Raw genomic sequence first — 5,975 nt, 5'->3', positions numbered from 1 at the left:
AAACGACGGGAATGTTTTCAATGCCCTTGAGTGGTGCAGCGTTCAACGCATTCAAGGCATAAAGCCGTGCCTCGGCGTTTTGCACCAGATGAGCTTGGTAAGTAACTATTTCGTCTGAAGGGTGTAGCAGATGGACGGTCTTAGTGGCGCAAACTATAGAAGCAGTATGTGCTTTTAAATGAGATCAATGCTACAGGACTTCAGTACGATGGGAGAGGCAAGGAATTCCAGTCCTTCGATTTCTACAGGGACGTCGTTGCAAATCATGGAGGTTCGACATTGGCCCGCAGGGGTGTGTACTAATAGCGAAGCATTCATGTCCTCACATTTAATGTCGTGCAAGCATACAAAACCTTCTGACATGAATGAATGCGATGCACCTGTATCAAATAAAATGGATGCTGGTACTGAATTTACGAGGAGGGTACCCATCACAGTAGCAGGCTAGTCTTGAGCTTCGCTCAGATCAACGTGGTTGGCATGAACACGACCATAAGACTTGGCATTGTTGCTGCGGGGCTGGTTATTTCCACGGCCAGTTGCTGGAAGGGCCAGTTGATTCTGGTTCTGGTTGCATTCCCTAGCACGATGCCCTGGTTGTCCACACCTGAAGCACAATCCATTATTGGGAGTGGGAGCAGGAGCTTCTGGTGGTGGAGCTGGGAGTCTTGGCTGCCTAGTCGGAGGAGCAGGCAGACAAGGTGCAGCATAGGTCTGCCTTGGGGTAGGTGCATCCGGCTGGTACAAGCTATTGGGAATCCATATCTTGCGCTTCTGCGAGGACGGGCCCGAAGATGAGCCCGTGTCACGGTTGCGCCTGTGAGAGCTCTGGTATTCCTGCAGACCAGTTTCGACATTGATGGCTTTGTTCACCAGAGTGGCGAAATCAGCAAATTCATGCACTAGAAGTGCGAGCTTGATGTCATCTTGAAGGCCATCACGGAACTTCTCCTGTCTGCGTGCATCAGTTGCAATGTCTTCTTTAGCATAGCGGGACAAGTCAAGAAACTCCCGCTGGTAAGCTTCCACAGTTTTGTTGCCTTGGGTGAGGTTGCGGAACTCACGCTTCTTCCGGTCCATGACTCCCCGAGGAATGAAGCGAGCACGGAAGGCAGCTTGGAAGTCTGGCCAGGTGATGATTGTTCCAGCTGGCAGAGTACGCCTGTGGCTGTCCCACCATTGAGCTGCGGGTCCCTTCAGGAAGAAGGAAGCAAAGGTGACATAGCTGGCAGGGGCTACATCAGCAGACTCCATCTCATAGGTGATGTCACGGAGCCAGTCATCAGCATCCAGAGGCTGAGTTGAGCTGCGGTACACAGTTGGGTTCAGGCGCATGAAATCCTGCAGAGTTACTGGGGTTGGCTGCTGGTTCATATTGGGGTGAGGAAACTGAGCCATCATATTCTCCATGAACTGGCGATTCATCTCAAGCTGTTGGATCATACTGGCCATGTACTCAGGCGGTGGTGGGGCGTTGCCACCACGAGCACGACCACCTGGTCTAACCATCCTGCTAATATTTAACAGGGGTAGTTCAGCATTGAGAAATTTTCCAAAAAACAAGAGTCATTCATGATGAAACATGCACAACGAAACAAGCACGATAGATACTACATAGTAGTCGGCATATCTTACAAAAGAGATCATGCATAGAGTTCGTTACACAGTGTTCAATACATAGGCTAAGACATCATAGGCGGCACACAGGCTCGCGGCGAATGCATCTAACCCTAATAAGCGAGTCTACGTCAGTCCCATGCGGTACTGCGGAGGTAGGTGTAGCCCGACAGCTGGTAGTGACGCGAAGGGAAGACCTCCACGCGAGTAGCCTGGGGTCCGCGGATACTCTGGTGCGGAACCCGATGCGCAGGTGGCAGGAGAGGACCCAATGCAGGAGAGTAGCCTCCCACATCTGGCTAGCCGACGCCCTAGGGCATCACGGTCCGGGCAGGGTAGATCGCAGAACGCGACAGATCACCAGAGCGGACAGAGGGGTGCAACAGCGTCAGAGCACGATACAGGTGCTGACGGGTGGTGTACAACTCGTGGCGAAGAGCTCGGTTAGCTCTATCCAGCCCATCAGCATGCAGAACCAGGTTCTGATGGTAGAATGGCTCTCGAGTGACAGTGGAGTAGGCAGCAGTGTAGTAACCCTCCGCACCAACATCGGATGCGATAGCAATGTGCCTGAAGGGGGAGGTGTCCAACTCCTGATACTCTCCACGAAGACGTGTTAGAGCAGCATAAGCAGTATCGTGGACCGCCATATCGATAGTCACTCCAACACCATGAGCAGTGTGCAGCACGGTAGTGGAGTCATACTCCCGAGAGTAGAGGTGGACGATGGCACGGTACTGCTCCTAGTTGAAGTCCTGATACTCCTCATAGATGGTGTATTCAGGGTGCCAGCGATAACCCAGATAGGTCATCATCTCAACCAACACAACAGGCGATCCTGAGGCACCAATGGCCGTCGTGTGGCGCACGACCTGCCTCGTGGGTTCCATCTGAAAACAAAGATGTTTTCACAAGAGTCAAATGACAATGTGGATAAGGTTCAATTACTTATTCTAAAGAATAACTAGGGCTTATCCAACTTTGGGGTTAACGTGGTCACGGGATCCTGGCGTTAGAGTTAGTAAAATCGTTTAACCCGAGTAGGAGAGAGTTCAGAGTCCCAGAGTGAGGATCGAGGAGTAAAAGATCCTAATACCACCCAATGGCGACGTGGGCTCGTAAGCCACACAGTCATGTTAGTAAAAGTTTTGCAATCACTAGACTCGACTTCGGCCAAGGAGTGTGGAAGGGGGATTCCTACAGGCAGTCGGCTCTGCTACCAACTTGTGACGCCCCCGATTTGACCGTACACTAATCATGCATGCAAATGTGTACGATCAAGATCAAGGACTCACGGGAAGATATCACAACACAACTCTACAAATAAAATAAGTCATACTAGCATCATATTACAAGCCAGGGGGCTCGAAGGCTCGAATACAAGAGCTCGATCATAGACGAGTCAGCGGAAGCAACAATATCTGAGTACAGACATAAGTTAAACAAGTTTGCCTTAAGAAGGCTAGCACAAACTGGGATACAGATCGAAAGAGGCGCAGTCCTCCTGCCTGGGATCCTCCTAACTACTCCTGGTCGTCGTCAGCGGGCAGCACGTAGTAGTAGGCACCTCCGGTGTAGTACGAGTCATCGTCGAAGGTGGCATCTGGCTCCTGGGCTCCAACATTTGGTTGCGACAACCAGGTAGAAGGGATAGAGGGAAAAGATGGAGAAAGCAACCGTGAGTACTCATCCAAAGTACTCGCAAGCAAGTAGCTACACTACATATGTATGCATTGGTATCAACTGGAATAAGGCTATTATATGTGGACTGAACTGCAGAAAGCCAGAATAAGAGAGGGATAGCTAGTCCTTTCGAAGACTACGCTTCTCGCAGCCTCATCTTGCAGCATGTAGAAGAGAGTAGACTGAAGACCTCCAAGTAGCGTCGTATAGCATAATCCCAACCGATGATCCTCCCCTCGTCGCCCTGTGAGAGAGCGATCGCCGGTTGTATCTGGCACTTGGAAGGGTGTGTTTTATTGATTATCCGGTTCTAGTTGTCATAAGGTCAAGGTACAACTACAAGTCGTCCTGTTATCGAAGATCACGGCTATTCGAATAGATTAACTTCCCTGCAAGGGTGCACCACATAACCCAACACGCTCGATCCCATTTGGCAAGACACACTTTTCTGGGTCATGCCCGGCCTCGAAAGATCAACACGTCGCAGCCCCACCTAGACCAATAGAGAGGTCAGCACGCCGCTCTAAACCTAAGCGCCCAGGGGTCTAGGCCCATCGCCCTTAGCACACCTGCACGTTGTGTGGGCGGCCGGAAGCAGAGCTAGCCTGGTAGGCGTTCCAGTCCAATCCAGCGCGCGCCGCTCCGTTGCTGACGTCATGAAGGCTTCGGCTGATACCACGATGTCGAGTGCCTATAACTTTCCCCGCGTAGATGGTTAGTGCGTATAGGCCAGTAGCCAGACTCAGATCAAAAACCAAGATCTCGTTAAACGTGTTAAGTATCTGCGAACGCCGACCAGGGCCAGGCCCACCTTTCTCCTAGGTGGTCTCAACCTGCCCTGTCGCTCCGCCTCAAAGTAACAGTCGGGGGCCGTCGGGAACCTAGGCCCACCTCTACCGGGATGGAGCCACCTGCCCCTTCAGCCCCCAACTCCGAACAGTACCACAGGTAGTGTAACTGTGTAAAGTATTTAGTATATGTCCGTGATCACCTCCCGAAGTGATCACGGCCCAGTAGTATAGCATGGCAGACGGACAAGAGTGTAGGGCCACTGATGGAACACTAGCATCCTATACTAAGCAGTAGGATAGCAGGTAAAGTAACAACAGTAGTAACAATGACAGGCTATGCATCAGAATAGGATTAACGGAAAGCAGTAACATACTACACTACTCTAATGCAAGCAGTATAGAGGAGAGTAGGCGATATCTGGTGATCAAAGGGGGGGGCTTGCCTGGTTGCTCTGGCAAGAGAGAGGGGTCGTCAACTCCGTAGTCGTACTGGGTAGCAGCGGCGTCGGTCTCGGTGTCTATCGAGAGAAGAGGGGGAGAAACAATAAATATTTAAGCAAGCATATGCATAGTGATGCATGATATGACAAGTAACAGCGTTAGAGGTGCCCTAACGCGGTAGTAGGTGATACAGGTGAAGGGGGATGACATCCAGGAAAGTATCCCCGGTGTTTCGCGTTTTCGGGCAGAGGAGCCGGAGGGGGAAAGTTGTGAGTTCGATAGGTTAGGGGGGTGTGGCAGACGAACGGGTTGCGTATCCGAAATCGTCTCGTCGTTCTGAGCAACTTTCATGTTGAAAATATTTTCATCCGAGGTACGGTTTATTTTATATTAATTTTAAAAGATTTAAATCATTTTTAAGATTAATTTAAATATTTTAAGTCAACATTATCCAAAACAGTGTTTGCTGACGTCATCATGACGTCAGCATGACATCAGCAGTCAACAGAGGTGTTGACTGGGTCGCTGACGTGTGGGACCCACTGGTCATTGACTATTTAGCCTAATCAGTGTTTAACTAATCTAACTACTGTTTAATTAAACTAATTAGTTAGTTAGGTTAATCTAATTATGATTAATTAACTTAATTAATTCCTTAATTAAATAATTAATTTAATTATTATTATTATTATTTTAATTATTTTTATTTTTAAGTCTCTTCTTTTTTTTAAACGTTCTGTGGGGTGGGGCCCCCCGTTATAGGCACAGGGGCCTTTGCGGGTTTGGGCGCTACGGGCGGATCGGGTGTTGCGGCGCCCGACTGGGCGCTCGCCCAAATCGCCGGGGCGAGGAGGGCCGGGGCAAGGCCGTGACCGTGGGCGTCCGACGGGGCGCGGCGTCGCCCGAACGGGCACGCCGGCGAGCAAAGGCCCGAGGCGACGGCGGGCCGCGGGCGTTGGCTTGGCCGCGGCCGAAACAGAGCAGAGGGGGGGAGCAGGGGCGCCATGGGGCGCGGGCGCGGCGTGGCCGCGGCAGCGGCAAGCGCGGATGCGTGTGGGTGAGCAGGGGGGAGGGGGCAGCGGCAGCAGAGCAGAAGCGGGGGCGGCGCGGTGCAAGGTCGCGGTGGGCAGCGGCAGCAGTGCTGCGGTGCGCGGCGAGCACGAGGCCACGACATGGGGTGGCGAGCGGCCCGGAGCGTGAGCTCCGGCACGCAGGCGCAGCCGAGCTGCGCGGCCGGCGAACGGAGAGAGAGGAGGGGCGCAGCGACAGGGGAAGGAGGAGGCCGGAGGCCGTGGCCTCACCGGGCTTTGTAGGGTCAAAGCAGCGGGTCTCGGGGAAGGTTGGGGAGGCGACGGGGACGAGCGTGCGTAGGGAGGGCAGTCCGGCGGGGGAGGGAGAAGCAGTCCGGCGGGGGGGGGGGGCCCAGGGCGCCGGCATCGGCGT

The sequence above is a fragment of the Triticum urartu genome, chromosome 6 (genome assembly GCF_003073215.2).
Source record: "Triticum urartu cultivar G1812 chromosome 6, Tu2.1, whole genome shotgun sequence".
Taxonomy (NCBI): domain Eukaryota; kingdom Viridiplantae; phylum Streptophyta; class Magnoliopsida; order Poales; family Poaceae; genus Triticum; species Triticum urartu.
This window is presented reverse-complemented; position numbering follows the sequence as displayed.